Source organism: Lissotriton vulgaris, chromosome 12 (genome assembly GCF_964263255.1).
Source record: "Lissotriton vulgaris chromosome 12, aLisVul1.2, whole genome shotgun sequence".
Classification (NCBI taxonomy): Eukaryota; Metazoa; Chordata; class Amphibia; order Caudata; family Salamandridae; genus Lissotriton; species Lissotriton vulgaris.
This window is the reverse complement of record NC_141700.1, coordinates 323,526,402-323,544,880: the sequence shown is the minus strand read 5'-3', so window position 1 is coordinate 323,544,880 and position 18,479 is coordinate 323,526,402.

The window sequence follows — 18,479 nt, the reverse complement described above, 5'->3', positions numbered from 1 at the left end:
AGGTTGTCCAGCAACCGGCAATTGAACATTCGGGACAAGTGGAGCCGCAGCACCTTGTGCGTACGGTGGAGGTGACCGTAACAGATAAGATAACAGAGGATCGTTTTCGGAATCCTCCAGTATCTTAGCCATTTTCGATGGCAAGGCAGGATAGCACTTGTCAATCGCTAAGTTATGCTCTCTAATGGCTACATCTATGGCCTTCTCACACTCGTTAGCCTGCAACTGCTTAGCCGCTTGCTCTAGAGTCAACTCTTCTTGTTCTTTCTGTTCTTTCTTCAACCTTTTCATTTCTCTCTGTTTGGATTCCTTTCGCCAATAACGGAAAGAATCAAACATTGCCGGCCGGGCTTTCTTCCTAAACAATTTCGCTTCTAAATTGTCGAGAATCTCGGGTTCAAAACTACCATGCAGTGGCCAACTAAGGACACCATCCTTCTTACAGTAACGGACCCACACCTCATTATAAGATATAGGACCCACACCAAATTTACAATATAAATCATATATTGGAGTCCCAATCGGAGGAACCAGACATGAGTCCTCCAATCGTGAATCACTGTTGCAACTAAAACAAGACAACATACAGTTTTTCCGACTTACCATTTTCAGTCCGGAACACAAAACAAACAAAACACAGAACAAATATGTGCACTCGAACCAAGAACTTAGGCCTACCAAAACGAACTGATGTATCGATACCCAAACTAAACCAAATAGATTATCGTAACTAGAACAACCAGTGATAATCTTACGAAACCAAACCAAACCAAGAACTAATCAAGGATTTTAACAATCCTCACAAAGTAACCAGCTAGCTATCACTAAATACTTAACTGAGGCACTGAAGACGTCACCAAGGAGAAACCCGTCACGTTTCGCTGTACTAAGGACTGCACCTCGGGTCCAAGACAGGGCGACGGTCAAGGCAACGGCCCACTGCAGCCGTCCTGAACGGGAAACCCTCGTGGAAGAGAACTTCGGGCCACTTTTGCGATATGCCGGGATCGATGAAGTGGGGCGCCTCCCTCAGGAATCTTCACACGAAGCTTCTCGAACTCTTCAGGCTTTTGGACCGGTACCGAATGACGTCGCCCCACGTTGGGCGCCAATTGGAGTTCTGGACTTTTTGGTTCCGTCCAGAGGTGTCAGGGAACAACACCCAAAGACCCCGGAGTTCCACCTGCCTTGGTGCACAAATGAACAGAAACACGGGCTTCTCGATGGTGGCGTCAAAGACCAAAGGTTTATTACTGCAGGGACACAGAAGTCACAGATACTACACACGGGCAGAATCTAGGAGCCTGTTCGATTTGTACAAAGAGGGTTGCTCCTTATATACTGAATTTTAAGCTGGGGGCAAATTCTTTACATGTAATACATTCCCAAAACCTTTGTGTCTAAAACAATAAATATTTGGCGTTACACAGGAACCGTCGATAATATCTGAGGCCAAACATATGGAAGAGAGGGGTTCCCACTAGTTTGTCACAATTCCCTGTCAATATTGCATTCAGGACCCGGACCGCCTCATCGTAAAGTTCGTTACCTCCCCCTAATAAAGATTCAGAAAGAAAGAAACAGAGCCAGGTGTGGAAGATAGAAAAGTGGGATAAGGGATGTTTGTGGGTTGTAAATGGGCAAGGCTACCGGCTTCGGCCGCCTAATCATGATCAGGACAATGGACACGAAGACCAGTTTGGCAGGACTGGCCTCGGGCAGAGGAGGCAGTCTTTGTCGAGTCATGCAGCTACAGCGTGATCTGGTTTAAGGTGCACGTATCATGAAAGAGGTGAATCTCCGGCTAAGGCTACGTGTCCTTAATCGAAATGAAGTGATCAGAGGTTATTGCGTATGTGAGGGCAAGAAACACAAAATGGCTGCCATGATCTAAGATGGATGCCGTGGGTAGATCAGAAATGTGTTTATAAAAGGAGTGCTCTTGCTCGTAGCGTAGCGAAAACACCAGGATATACTAAATGGATCATTTGCGGTTCGCTGATACCAATATTATGTATTTCCGACAAACTTGAAAACACGGGTTCAAATCGTCACGGAACCTCAGATCCATAATACTTCCATTTTGGCAGAAATTACATTCAAGCACAGGCCCCCACTAGAAGGTAGTGATGACATTCAGGTGCTGAAAACGTCTTTTTAATGCCTAAAGGAAAATTGTGAGCTTTACTTACCATATATATTGGTCAAATGATGCCCTATGCCGGAAGACTGTCTTTTTTTTTTCTTCAGTATCGGCAATGCAGAGACAATTTGTTGCGAAACACTGCCACTGATGGTCATTCAGTATAATCTGCAGATGGAAAAGTCCACTGTTAGCACATTTACTACAAGCAATACAAAAAAATCATGATTTTTATAAAGGGTAAACAGATCAATACTATGGAGTTTGTATTATTGTGAAAATCAGCATCTCATTAGAAAATCAAATCTCGATTTGTGTTTTTAACCTACCATACTACTCTGAATCTCATGCCTCTTTTGCCAACACGCTCTAAACAACTGTAGAAGGTACATTAGGACATAGATAGAGATCTTTTTGCCATCCAAGTGGCAGCGTACCCCTCTCACTTTATTTGTTTTAGGATATGGTACACCAGTAGCAATTAAGCCAGCTGATAAGTTGAGAGGTAGGGTTACGCTACAGTTAATGGGAATGATAAAAGCTATGAATAGCATGTTCATAATCATCATTTGAGCCAATTCCTAGCAGTTCAGCAATAGTGAAGTTGACTAGTGCTCAAACTCCCGTTCGTTCAAATTTAGAGGTCTTAAAAAGTGCCCTAATTTCGTACATTTTACCATCATAGCTGTCACTTGGGCGCCCGGTCTACCCTGCTACTCATTTCATTAGCAAGATAAATGTATCTTACTGCTTGCTAGGCAACAGCAGAGTGGCCCTCACGTCAGACAACATCTTGCGTTTAGCTTTATGATGTCAGCTTGCTAGGCAACAGATTGGCCCTCATGTCAGACAACATCTTGCTTTCGCTTTATGATGTCAGATCATCACTGGTCCAATTGTCCTTGTGGAAGCGGACCACACAGGAGGATGAGATATCAGAAGTTATGCAGTAGGTTGCTATCTCTATTCATGACCGCAAGGCAAGTCGGAGGTGGAATGGCAAATACTCTGAACCACTCAAAGCACTGTGGCCTTTTTTAAAGTGGGATGCAGATACAAAAACAGAGACTATCCTTACCAACAATCCTTCTTGAGTATCAGAGTCCAACATACAGAGTGCAGCGGAAGACGTTAAATGTGCTTCATTCCGTGAGAACGCAACTCTATAGTTCTACAGTGAGATAGTGCATTTCAGTCTCAAAGGAAGCAATGTCCTCAAACGGAACATAGGTGGCACCAGGATCTAAAGCAGGCTTAAGAAGCCTTGGATGCAGTCAGTCTTTTATTAACTATCATGACCGACACAATGTGATCCATAATACTTCCATTTTGGCAGAAATTACATTCAAGCACAGGCCCCCACTAGAAGGTAGTGATGACATTCAGGTGCTGAAAACGTCTTTTTAATGCCTAAAGGAATGATTGGAGCTTTACTTACCATATATATTGGTCAAATGATGCCCTATGCCGGAAGACTGTCTTTTTTTTTTCTTCAGTATCAGCAATGCAGAGACAATTTGTTGCGAAGCACTGCCACTGCTGGTCATTCAGTATAATCTGCAGATGGAAAAGTCCACTGTTAGCACATTTACTACAAGCAATACAAAAAAATCATGATTTTTATAAAGGGTAAACAGATCAATACTATGGAGTTTGTATTATTGTGAAAATCAGCATCTCATTAGAAAATCAAATCTCGATTTGTGTTTTTAACCTACCATACTACTCTGAATCTCATGCCTCTTTTGCCAACACGCTCTAAACAACTGTAGAAGGTACATTAGGACATAGATAGAGATCTTTTTGCCAGCCAAGTGGCAGCGTACCCCTCTCACTTTATTTGATTTAGGATATGGTACACCAGTAGCAATTAAGCCAGCTGATAAGTTGAGAGGTAGGGTTACGCTACAGTTAATGGGAATGATAAAAGCTATGAATAGCATGTTCATAATCATCATTTGAGCCAATTCCTAGCAGTTCAGCAATAGTGAAGTTGACTAGTGCTCAAACTCCCGTTCGTTCAAATTTAGAGGTCTTAAAAAGTGCCCTAATTTCGTACATTTTACCATCATAGCTGTCACTTGGGCGTCCGGTCTACCCTGCTACTCATTTCATTAGCAAGATAAATGTATCTTACTGCTTGCTAGGCAACAGCAGAGTGGCCCTCACGTCAGACAACATCTTGCGTTTAGCTTTATGATGTCAGCTTGCTAGGCAACAGATTGGCCCTCATGTCAGACAACATCTTGCTTTCGCTTTATGATGTCAGATCATCACTGGTCCAATTGTCCTTGTGGAAGCGGGCCACACAGGAGGATGAGATATCAGAAGTTATGCAGTAGGTTGCTCTCTCTATTCATGACCGCAAGGCAAGTCGGAGGTGGAATGGCAAATACTCTGAACCACTCAAAGCACTGTGGCCTTTTTTAAAGTGGGATGCAGATACAAAAACAGAGACTATCCTTACCAACAATCCTTCTTGAGTATCAGAGTCCAACATACAGAGTGCAGCGGAAGACGCTAAATGTGCTTCATTCCGTGAGAACGCAACTCTATAGTTCTACAGTGAGATAGTGCATTTCAGCCTCAAAGGAAGCAATGTCCTCAAACGGAACATTGGTGGCACCAGGATCTAAAGCAGGCTTAAGAAGCCTTGGATGCAGTCAGTCTTTTATTAACTATCATGACCGACACAATGTGATCCATAATACTTCCATTTTGGCAGAAATTACATTCAAGCACAGGCCCCCACTAGAAGGTAGTGATGACATTTAGGTGCTGAAAACGTCTTTTTAATGCCTAAAGGAATGATTGTGAGCTTTACTTACCATATATATTGGTCAAATGATGCCCTATGCCGGAAGACTGTCTTTTTTTTTTTCTTCAGTATCGGCAATGCAGAGACAATTTGTTGCGAAACACTGCCACTGCTGGTCATTCAGTATAATCTGCAGATGGAAAAGTCCACTGTTAGCACATTTACTACAAGCAATACAAAAAAATCATGATTTTTATAAAGGGTAAACAGATCAATACTATGGAGTTTGTATTATTGTGAAAATCAGCATCTCTTTAGAAAATCAAATCTCGATTTGTGTTTTTAACCTACCATACTACTCTGAATCTCATGCCTCTTTTGCCAACACGCTCTAAACAACTGTAGAAGGTACATTAGGACATAGATAGAGATCTTTTTGCCAGCCAAGTGGCAGCGTACCCCTCTCACTTTATTTGATTTAGGATATGGTACACCAGTAGCAATTAAGCCAGCTGATAAGTTGAGAGGTAGGGTTACGCTACAGTTAATGGGAATGATAAAAGCTATGAATAGCATGTTCATAATCATCATTTGAGCCAATTCCTAGCAGTTCAGCAATAGTGAAGTTGACTAGTGCTCAAACTCCCGTTCGTTCAAATTTAGAGGTCTTAAAAAGTGCCCTAATTTCGTACATTTTACCATCATAGCTGTCACTTGGGCGTCCGGTCTACCCTGCTACTCATTTCATTAGCAAGATAAATGTATCTTACTGCTTGCTAGGCAACAGCAGAGTGGCCCTCACGTCAGACAACATCTTGCGTTTAGCTTTATGATGTCAGCTTGCTAGGCAACAGATTGGCCCTCATGTCAGACAACATCTTGCTTTCGCTTTATGATGTCAGATCATCACTGGTCCAATTGTCCTTGTGGAAGCGGACCACACAGGAGGATGAGATATCAGAAGTTATGCAGTAGGTTGCTATCTCTATTCATGACCGCAAGGCAAGTCGGAGGTGGAATGGCAAATACTCTGAACCACTCAAAGCACTGTGGCCTTTTTTAAAGTGGGATGCAGATACAAAAACAGAGACTATCCTTACCAACAATCCTTCTTGAGTATCAGAGTCCAACATACAGAGTGCAGCGGAAGACGTTAAATGTGCTTCATTCCGTGAGAACGCAACTCTATAGTTCTACAGTGAGATAGTGCATTTCAGCCTCAAAGGAAGCAATGTCCTCAAACGGAACATTGGTGGCACCAGGATCTAAAGCAGGCTTAAGAAGCCTTGGATGCAGTCAGTCTTTTATTAACTATCATGACCGACACAATGTGATCCATAATACTTCCATTTTGGCAGAAATTACATTCAAGCACAGGCCCCCACTAGAAGGTAGTGATGACATTCAGGTGCTGAAAACGTCTTTTTAATGCCTAAAGGAATGATTGTGAGCTTTACTTACCATATATATTGGTCAAATGATGCCCTATGCCGGAAGACTGTCTTTTTTTTTTTTCTTCAGTATCGGCAATGCAGAGACAATTTGTTGCGAAACACTGCCACTGCTGGTCATTCAGTATAATCTGCAGATGGAAAAGTCCACTGTTAGCACATTTACTACAAGCAATACAAAAAAATCATGATTTTTATAAAGGGTAAACAGATCAATACTATGGAGTTTGTATTGTTGTGAAAATCAGCATCTCTTTAGAAAATCAAATCTCGATTTGTGTTTTTAACCTACCATACTACTCTGAATCTCATGCCTCTTTTGCCAACACGCTCTAAACAACTGTAGAAGGTACATTAGGACATAGATAGAGATCTTTTTGCCAGCCAAGTGGCAGCGTACCCCTCTCACTTTATTTGATTTAGGATATGGTACACCAGTAGCAATTAAGCCAGCTGATAAGTTGAGAGGTAGGGTTACGCTACAGTTAATGGGAATGATAAAAGCTATGAATAGCATGTTCATAATCATCATTTGAGCCAATTCCTAGCAGTTCAGCAATAGTGAAGTTGACTAGTGCTCAAACTCCCGTTCGTTCAAATTTAGAGGTCTTAAAAAGTGCCCTAATTTCGTACATTTTACCATCATAGCTGTCACTTGGGCGTCCGGTCTACCCTGCTACTCATTTCATTAGCAAGATAAATGTATCTTACTGCTTGCTAGGCAACAGCAGAGTGGCCCTCACGTCAGACAACATCTTGCGTTTAGCTTTATGATGTCAGCTTGCTAGGCAACAGATTGGCCCTCATGTCAGACAACATCTTGCTTTCGCTTTATGATGTCAGATCATCACTGGTCCAATTGTCCTTGTGGAAGCGGACCACACAGGAGGATGAGATATCAGAAGTTATGCAGTAGGTTGCTATCTCTATTCATGACCGCAAGGCAAGTCGGAGGTGGAATGGCAAATACTCTGAACCACTCAAAGCACTGTGGCCTTTTTTAAAGTGGGATGCAGATACAAAAACAGAGACTATCCTTACCAACAATCCTTCTTGAGTATCAGAGTCCAACATACAGAGTGCAGCGGAAGACGTTAAATGTGCTTCATTCCGTGAGAACGCAACTCTATAGTTCTACAGTGAGATAGTGCATTTCAGCCTCAAAGGAAGCAATGTCCTCAAACGGAACATTGGTGGCACCAGGATCTAAAGCAGGCTTAAGAAGCCTTGGATGCAGTCAGTCTTTTATTAACTATCATGACCGCCACAATGTGATCCATAATACTTCCATTTTGGCAGAAATTACATTCAAGCACAGGCCCCCACTAGAAGGTAGTGATGACATTCAGGTGCTGAAAACGTCTTTTTAATGCCTAAAGGAATGATTGTGAGCTTTACTTACCATATATATTGGTCAAATGATGCCCTATGCCGGAAGACTGTCTTTTTTTTTTTCTTCAGTATCGGCAATGCAGAGACAATTTTGTGCGAAACACTGCCACTGCTGGTCATTCAGTATAATCTGCAGATGGAAAAGTCCACTGTTAGCACATTTACTACAAGCAATACAAAAAAATCATGATTTTTATAAAGGGTAAACAGATCAATACTATGGAGTTTGTATTATTGTGAAAATCAGCATCTCATTAGAAAATCAAATCTCGATTTGTGTTTTTAACCTACCATACTACTCTGAATCTCATGCCTCTTTTGCCAACACGCTCTAAACAACTGTAGAAGGTACATTAGGACATAGATAGAGATCTTTTTGCCAGCCAAGTGGCAGCGTACCCCTCTCACTTTATTTGATTTAGGATATGGTACACCAGTAGCAATTAAGCCAGCTGATAAGTTGAGAGGTAGGGTTACGCTACAGTTAATGGGAATGATAAAAGCTATGAATAGCATGTTCATAATCATCATTTGAGCCAATTCCTAGCAGTTCAGCAATAGTGAAGTTGACTAGTGCTCAAACTCCCGTTCGTTCAAATTTAGAGGTCTTAAAAAGTGCCCTAATTTCGTAAATTTTACCATCATAGCTGTCACTTGGGCGTCCGGTCTACCCTGCTACTCATTTCATTAGCAAGATAAATGTATCTTACTGCTTGCTAGGCAACAGCAGAGTGGCCCTCACGTCAGACAACATCTTGCGTTTAGCTTTATGATGTCAGCTTGCTAGGCAACAGATTGGCCCTCATGTCAGACAACATCTTGCTTTCGCTTTATGATGTCAGATCATCACTGGTCCAATTGTCCTTGTGGAAGCGGGCCACACAGGAGGATGAGATATCAGAAGTTATGCAGTAGGTTGCTATCTCTATTCATGACCGCAAGGCAAGTCGGAGGTGGAATGGCAAATACTCTGAACCACTCAAAGCACTGTGGCCTTTTTTAAAGTGGGATGCAGATACAAAAACAGAGACTATCCTTACCAACAATCCTTCTTGAGTATCAGAGTCCAACATACAGAGTGCAGCGGAAGACGTTAAATGTGCTTCATTCCGTGAGAACGCAACTCTATAGTTCTACAGTGAGATAGTGCATTTCAGCCTCAAAGGAAGCAATGTCCTCAAACGGAACATTGGTGGCACCAGGATCTAAAGCAGGCTTAAGAAGCCTTGGATGCAGTCAGTCTTTTATTAACTATCATGACCGACACAATGTGATCCATAATACTTCCATTTTGGCAGAAATTACATTCAAGCACAGGCCCCCACTAGAAGGTAGTGATGACATTCAGGTGCTGAAAACGTCTTTTTAATGCCTAAAGGAATGATTGTGAGCTTTACTTACCTTATATATTGGTCAAATGATGCCCTATGCCGGAAGACTGTCTTTTTTTTTTTTCTTCAGTATCGGCAATGCAGAGACAATTTGTTGCGAAACACTGCCACTGCTGGTCATTCAGTATAATCTGCAGATGGAAAAGTCCACTGTTAGCACATTTACTACAAGCAATACAAAAAAATCATGATTTTTATAAAGGTTAAACAGATCAATACTATGGAGTTTGTATTATTGTGAAAATCAGCATCTCATTAGAAAATCAAATCTCGATTTGTGTTTTTAACCTACCATACTACTCTGAATCTCATGCCTCTTTTGCCAACACGCTCTAAACAACTGTAGAAGGTACATTAGGACATAGATAGAGATCTTTTTGCCAGCCAAGTGGCAGCATACCCCTCTCACTTTATTTGATTTAGGATATGGTACACCAGTAGCAATTAAGCCAGCTGATAAGTTGAGAGGTAGGGTTACGCTACAGTTAATGGGAATGATAAAAGCTATGAATAGCATGTTCATAATCATCATTTGAGCCAATTCCTAGCAGTTCAGCAATAGTGAAGTTGACTAGTGCTCAAACTCCCGTTCGTTCAAATTTAGAGGTCTTAAAAAGTGCCCTAATTTCGTACATTTTACCATCATAGCTGTCACTTGGGCGTCCGGTCTACCCTGCTACTCATTTCATTAGCAAGATAAATGTATCTTACTGCTTGCTAGGCAACAGCAGAGTGGCCCTCACGTCAGACAACATCTTGCGTTTAGCTTTATGATGTCAGCTTGCTAGGCAACAGATTGGCCCTCATGTCAGACAACATCTTGCTTTCGCTTTATGATGTCAGATCATCACTGGTCCAATTGTCCTTGTGGAAGCGGACCACACAGGAGGATGAGATATCAGAAGTTATGCAGTAGGTTGCTATCTCTATTCATGACCGCAAGGCAAGTCGGAGGTGGAATGGCAAATACTCTGAACCACTCAAAGTACTGTGGCCTTTTTTAAAGTGGGATGCAGATACAAAAACAGAGACTATCCTTACCAACAATCCTTCTTGAGTATCAGAGTCCAACATACAGAGTGCAGCGGAAGACGTTAAATGTGCTTCATTCCGTGAGAACGCAACTCTATAGTTCTACAGTGAGATAGTGCATTTCAGCCTCAAAGGAAGCAATGTCCTCAAACGGAACATTGGTGGCACCAGGATCTAAAGCAGGCTTAAGAAGCCTTGGATGCAGTCAGTCTTTTATTAACTATCATGACCGCCACAATGTGATCCATAATACTTCCATTTTGGCAGAAATTACATTCAAGCACAGGCCCCCACTAGAAGGTAGTGATGACATTCAGGTGCTGAAAACGTCTTTTTAATGCCTAAAGGAATGATTGTGAGCTTTACTTACCATATATATTGGTCAAATGATGCCCTATGCCGGAAGACTGTCTTTTTTTTTTTCTTCAGTATCGGCAATGCAGAGACAATTTTGTGCGAAACACTGCCACTGCTGGTCATTCAGTATAATCTGCAGATGGAAAAGTCCACTGTTAGCACATTTACTACAAGCAATACAAAAAAATCATGATTTTTATAAAGGGTAAACAGATCAATACTATGGAGTTTGTATTATTGTGAAAATCAGCATCTCATTAGAAAATCAAATCTCGATTTGTGTTTTTAACCTACCATACTACTCTGAATCTCATGCCTCTTTTGCCAACACGCTCTAAACAACTGTAGAAGGTACATTAGGACATAGATAGAGATCTTTTTGCCAGCCAAGTGGCAGCGTACCCCTCTCACTTTATTTGATTTAGGATATGGTACACCAGTAGCAATTAAGCCAGCTGATAAGTTGAGAGGTAGGGTTACGCTACAGTTAATGGGAATGATAAAAGCTATGAATAGCATGTTCATAATCATCATTTGAGCCAATTCCTAGCAGTTCAGCAATAGTGAAGTTGACTAGTGCTCAAACTCCCGTTCGTTCAAATTTAGAGGTCTTAAAAAGTGCCCTAATTTCGTAAATTTTACCATCATAGCTGTCACTTGGGCGTCCGGTCTACCCTGCTACTCATTTCATTAGCAAGATAAATGTATCTTACTGCTTGCTAGGCAACAGCAGAGTGGCCCTCACGTCAGACAACATCTTGCGTTTAGCTTTATGATGTCAGCTTGCTAGGCAACAGATTGGCCCTCATGTCAGACAACATCTTGCTTTCGCTTTATGATGTCAGATCATCACTGGTCCAATTGTCCTTGTGGAAGCGGGCCACACAGGAGGATGAGATATCAGAAGTTATGCAGTAGGTTGCTATCTCTATTCATGACCGCAAGGCAAGTCGGAGGTGGAATGGCAAATACTCTGAACCACTCAAAGCACTGTGGCCTTTTTTAAAGTGGGATGCAGATACAAAAACAGAGACTATCCTTACCAACAATCCTTCTTGAGTATCAGAGTCCAACATACAGAGTGCAGCGGAAGACGTTAAATGTGCTTCATTCCGTGAGAACGCAACTCTATAGTTCTACAGTGAGATAGTGCATTTCAGCCTCAAAGGAAGCAATGTCCTCAAACGGAACATTGGTGGCACCAGGATCTAAAGCAGGCTTAAGAAGCCTTGGATGCAGTCAGTCTTTTATTAACTATCATGACCGACACAATGTGATCCATAATACTTCCATTTTGGCAGAAATTACATTCAAGCACAGGCCCCCACTAGAAGGTAGTGATGACATTCAGGTGCTGAAAACGTCTTTTTAATGCCTAAAGGAATGATTGTGAGCTTTACTTACCTTATATATTGGTCAAATGATGCCCTATGCCGGAAGACTGTCTTTTTTTTTTTTCTTCAGTATCGGCAATGCAGAGACAATTTGTTGCGAAACACTGCCACTGCTGGTCATTCAGTATAATCTGCAGATGGAAAAGTCCACTGTTAGCACATTTACTACAAGCAATACAAAAAAATCATGATTTTTATAAAGGTTAAACAGATCAATACTATGGAGTTTGTATTATTGTGAAAATCAGCATCTCATTAGAAAATCAAATCTCGATTTGTGTTTTTAACCTACCATACTACTCTGAATCTCATGCCTCTTTTGCCAACACGCTCTAAACAACTGTAGAAGGTACATTAGGACATAGATAGAGATCTTTTTGCCAGCCAAGTGGCAGCATACCCCTCTCACTTTATTTGATTTAGGATATGGTACACCAGTAGCAATTAAGCCAGCTGATAAGTTGAGAGGTAGGGTTACGCTACAGTTAATGGGAATGATAAAAGCTATGAATAGCATGTTCATAATCATCATTTGAGCCAATTCCTAGCAGTTCAGCAATAGTGAAGTTGACTAGTGCTCAAACTCCCGTTCGTTCAAATTTAGAGGTCTTAAAAAGTGCCCTAATTTCGTACATTTTACCATCATAGCTGTCACTTGGGCGTCCGGTCTACCCTGCTACTCATTTCATTAGCAAGATAAATGTATCTTACTGCTTGCTAGGCAACAGCAGAGTGGCCCTCACGTCAGACAACATCTTGCGTTTAGCTTTATGATGTCAGCTTGCTAGGCAACAGATTGGCCCTCATGTCAGACAACATCTTGCTTTCGCTTTATGATGTCAGATCATCACTGGTCCAATTGTCCTTGTGGAAGCGGACCACACAGGAGGAGGAGATATCATTAGTTATGCAGTAGGTTGCTATCTCTATTCATGACCGCAAGGCAAGTCGGAGGTGGAATGGCAAATACTCTGAACCACTCAAAGCACTGTGGCCTTTTTTAAAGTGGGATGAAGATACAAAAACAGAGACTATCCTTACCAACAATCCTTCTTGAGTATCAGAGTCCAACATACAGAGTGCAGCGGAAGACGTTAAATGTGCTTCATTCCGTGAGAACGCAACTCTATAGTTCTACAGTGAGATAGTGCATTTCAGCCTCAAAGGAAGCAATGTCCTCAAACGGAACATTGGTGGCACCAGGATCTAAAGCAGGCTTAAGAAGCCTTGGATGCAGTCAGTCTTTTATTAACTATCATGACCGACACAATGTGATCCATAATACTTCCATTTTGGCAGAAATTACATTCAAGCACAGGCCCCCACTAGAAGGTAGTGATGACATTCAGGTGCTGAAAACGTCTTTTTAATGCCTAAAGGAATGATTGTGAGCTTTACTTACCATATATATTGGTCAAATGATGCCCTATGCCGGAAGACTGTCTTTTTTTTTTTTCTTCAGTATCGGCAATGCAGAGACAATTTGTTGCGAAACACTGCCACTGCTGGTCATTCAGTATAATCTGCAGATGGAAAAGTCCACTGTTAGCACATTTACTACAAGCAATACAAAAAAATCATGATTTTTATAAAGGGTAAACAGATCAATACTATGGAGTTTGTATTATTGTGAAAATCAGCATCTCATTAGAAAATCAAATCTCGATTTGTGTTTTTAACCTACCATACTACTCTGAATCTCATGCCTCTTTTGCCAACACGCTCTAAACAACTGTAGAAGGTACATTAGGACATAGATAGAGATCTTTTTGCCAGCCAAGTGGCAGCGTACCCCTCTCACTTTATTTGATTTAGGATATGGTACACCAGTAGCAATTAAGCCAGCTGATAAGTTGAGAGGTAGGGTTACGCTACAGTTAATGGGAATGATAAAAGCTATGAATAGCATGTTCATAATCATCATTTGAGCCAATTCCTAGCAGTTCAGCAATAGTGAAGTTGACTAGTGCTCAAACTCCCGTTCGTTCAAATTTAGAGGTATTAAAAAGTGCCCTAATTTCGTACATTTTACCATCATAGCTGTCACTTGGGCGTCCGGTCTACCCTGCTACTCATTTCATTAGCAAGATAAATGTATCTTACTGCTTGCTAGGCAACAGCAGAGTGGCCCTCACGTCAGACAACATCTTGCGTTTAGCTTTATGATGTCAGCTTGCTAGGCAACAGATTGGCCCTCATGTCAGACAACATCTTGCTTTCGCTTTATGATGTCAGATCATCACTGGTCCAATTGTCCTTGTGGAAGCGGACCACACAGGAGGATGAGATATCAGAAGTTATGCAGTAGGTTGCTCTCTCTATTCATGACCGCAAGGCAAGTCGGAGGTGGAATGGCAAATACTCTGAACCACTCAAAGCACTGTGGCCTTTTTTAAAGTGGGATGCAGATACAAAAACAGAGACTATCCTTACCAACAATCCTTCTTGAGTATCAGAGTCCAACATACAGAGTGCAGCGGAAGACGTTAAATGTGCTTCATTCCGTGAGAACGCAACTCTATAGTTCTACAGTGAGATAGTGCATTTCAGCCTCAAAGGAAGCAATGTCCTCAAACGGAACATTGGTGGCACCAGGATCTAAAGCAGGCTTAAGAAGCCTTAGATGCAGTCAGTCTTTTATTAACTATCATGACCGACACAATGTGATCCATAATACTTCCATTTTGGCAGAAATTACATTCAAGCACAGGCCCCCACTAGAAGGTAGTGATGACATTCAGGTGCTGAAAACGTCTTTTTAATGCCTAAAGGAATGATTGTGAGCTTTACTTACCATATATATTGGTCAAATGATGCCCTATGCCGGAAGACTGTCTTTTTTTTTTTCTTCAGTATCGGCAATGCAGAGACAATTTGTTGCGAAACACTGCCACTGCTGGTCATTCAGTATAATCTGCAGATGGAAAAGTCCACTGTTAGCACATTTACTACAAGCAATACAAAAAAATCATGATTTTTATAAAGGGTAAACAGATCAATACTATGGAGTTTGTATTATTGTGAAAATCAGCATCTCATTAGAAAATCAAATCTCGATTTGTGTTTTTAACCTACCATACTACTCTGAATCTCATGCCTCTTTTGCCAACACGCTCTAAACAACTGTAGAAGGTACATTAGGACATAGATAGAGATCTTTTTGCCAGCCAAGTGGCAGCGTACCCCTCTCACTTTATTTGATTTAGGATATGGTACACCAGTAGCAATTAAGCCAGCTGATAAGTTGAGAGGTAGGGTTACGATACAGTTAATGGGAATGATAAAAGCTATGAATAGCATGTTCATAATCATCATTTGAGCCAATTCCTAGCAGTTCAGCAATAGTGAAGTTGACTAGTGCTCAAACTCCCGTTCGTTCAAATTTAGAGGTCTTAAAAAGTGCCCTAATTTCGTACATTTTACCATGATAGCTGTCACTTGGGCGTCCGGTCTACCCTGCTACTCATTTCATTAGCAAGATAAATGTATCTTACTGCTTGCTAGGCAACAGCAGAGTGGCCCTCACGTCAGACAACATCTTGCGTTTAGCTTTATGATGTCAGCTTGCTAGGCAACAGATTGGCCCTCATGTCAGACAACATCTTGCTTTCGCTTTATGATGTCAGATCATCACTGGTCCAATTGTCCTTGTGGAAACGGACCACACAGGAGGATGAGATATCAGAAGTTATGCAGTAGGTTGCTATCTCTATTCATGACCGCAAGGCAAGTCGGAGGTGGAATGGCAAATACTCTGAACCACTCAAAGCACTGTGGCCTTTTTTAAAGTGGGATGCAGATACAAAAACAGAGACTATCCTTACCAACAATCCTTCTTGAGTATCAGAGTCCAACATACAGAGTGCAGCGGAAGACGTTAAATGTGCTTCATTCCGTGAGAACGCAACTCTATAGTTCTACAGTGAGATAGTGCATTTCAGCCTCAAAGGAAGCAATGTCCTCAAACGGAACATTGGTGGCACCAGGATCTAAAGCAGGCTTAAGAAGCCTTGGATGCAGTCAGTCTTTTATTAACTATCATGACCGACACAATGTGATCCATAATACTTCCATTTTGGCAGAAATTACATTCAAGCACAGGCCCCCACTAGAAGGTAGTGATGACATTCAGGTGCTGAAAACGTCTTTTTAATGCCTAAAGGAATGATTGTGAGCTTTACTTACCATATATATTGGTCAAATGATGCCCTATGCCGGAAGACTGTCTTTTTTTTTTTCTTCAGTATCGGCAATGCAGAGACAATTTGTTGCGAAACACTGCCACTGCTGGTCATTCAGTATAATCTGCAGATGGAAAAGTCCACTGTTAGCACATTTACTACAAGCAATACAAAAAAATCATGATTTTTATAAAGGGTAAACAGATCAATACTATGGAGTTTGTATTATTGTGAAAATCAGCTTCTCTTTAGAAAATCAAATCTCGATTTGTGTTTTTAACCTACCATACTACTCTGAATCTCATGCCTCTTTTGCCAACACGCTCTAAACAACTGTAGAAGGTACATTAGGACATAGATAGAGATCTTTTTGCCAGCCAAGTGGCAGCGTACCCCTCTCACTTTATTTGATTTAGGATATGGTACACCAGTAGCAATTAAGCCAGCTGATAAGTTGAGAGGTAGGGTTACGCTACAGTTAATGGGAATGATAAAAGCTATGAATAGCATGTTCATAATCATCATTTGAGCCAATTCCTAGCAGTTCAGCAATAGTGAAGTTGACTAGTGCTCAAACTCCCGTTCGTTCAAATTTAGAGGTCTTAAAAAGTGCCCTAATTTCGTACATTTTACCATCATAGCTGTCACTTGGGCGTCCGGTCTACCCTGCTACTCATTTCATTAGCAAGATAAATGTATCTTACTGCTTGCTAGGCAACAGCAGAGTGGCCCTCACGTCAGACAACATCTTGCGTTTAGCTTTATGATGTCAGCTTGCTAGGCAACAGATTGGCCCTCATGTCAGACAACATCTTGCTTTCGCTTTATGATGTCAGATCATCACTGGTCCAATTGTCCTTGTGGAAGCGGACCACACAGGAGGATGAGATATCAGAAGTTATGCAGTAGGTTGCTATCTCTATTCATGACCGCAAGGCAAGTCGGAGGTGGAATGGCAAATACTCTGAACCACTCAAAGCACTGTGGCCTTTTTTAAAGTGGGATGCAGATACAAAAACAGAGACTATCCTTACCAACAATCCTTCTTGAGTATCAGAGTCCAACATACAGAGTGCAGCGGAAGACGTTAAATGTGCTTCATTCCGTGAGAACGCAACTCTATAGTTCTACAGTGAGATAGTGCATTTCAGCCTCAAAGGAAGCAATGTCCTCAAACGGAACATTGGTGGCACCAGGATCTAAAGCAGGCTTAAGAAGCCTTGGATGCAGTCAGTCTTTTATTAACTATCATGACCGACACAATGTGATCCATAATACTTCCATTTTGGCAGAAATTACATTCAAGCACAGGCCCCCACTAGAAGGTAGTGATGACATTCAGGTGCTGAAAACGTCTTTTTAATGCCTAAAGGAATGATTGTGAGCTTTACTTACCATATATATTGGTCAAATGATGCCCTATGCCGGAAGACTGTCTTTTTTTTTTTCTTCAGTATCGGCAATGCAGAGACAATTTTGTGCGAAACACTGCCACTGCTGGTCATTCAGTATAATCTGCAGATGGAAAAGTCCACTGTTAGCACATTTACTACAAGCAATACAAAAAAATCATGATTTTTATAAAGGGTAAACAGATCAATACTATGGAGTTTGTATTATTGTGAAAATCAGCATCTCATTAGAAAATCAAATCTCGATTTGTGTTTTTAACCTACCATACTACTCTGAATCTCATGCCTCTTTTGCCAACACGCTCTAAACAACTGTAGAAGGTACATTAGGACATAGATAGAGATCTTTTTGCCAGCCAAGTGGCAGCGTACCCCTCTCACTTTATTTGATTTAGGATATGGTACACCAGTAGCAATTAAGCCAGCTGATAAGTTGAGAGGTAGGGTTACGCTACAGTTAATGGGAATGATAAAAGCTATGAATAGCATGTTCATAATCATCATTTGAGCCAATTCCTAGCAGTTCAGCAATAGTGAAGTTGACTAGTGCTCAAACTCCCGTTCGTTCAAATTTAGAGGTATTAAAAAGTGCCCTAATTTCGTACATTTTACCATCATAGCTGTCACTTGGGCGTCCGGTCTACCCTGCTACTCATTTCATTAGCAAGATAAATGTATCTTACTGCTTGCTAGGCAACAGCAGAGTGGCCCTCACGTCAGACAACATCTTGCGTTTAGCTTTATGATGTCAGCTTGCTAGGCAACAGATTGGCCCTCATGTCAGACAACATCTTGCTTTCGCTTTATGATGTCAGATCATCACTGGTCCAATTGTCCTTGTGGAAGCGGACCACACAGGAGGATGAGATATCAGAAGTTATGCAGTAGGTTGCTCTCTCTATTCATGACCGCAAGGCAAGTCGGAGGTGGAATGGCAAATACTCTGAACCACTCAAAGCACTGTGGCC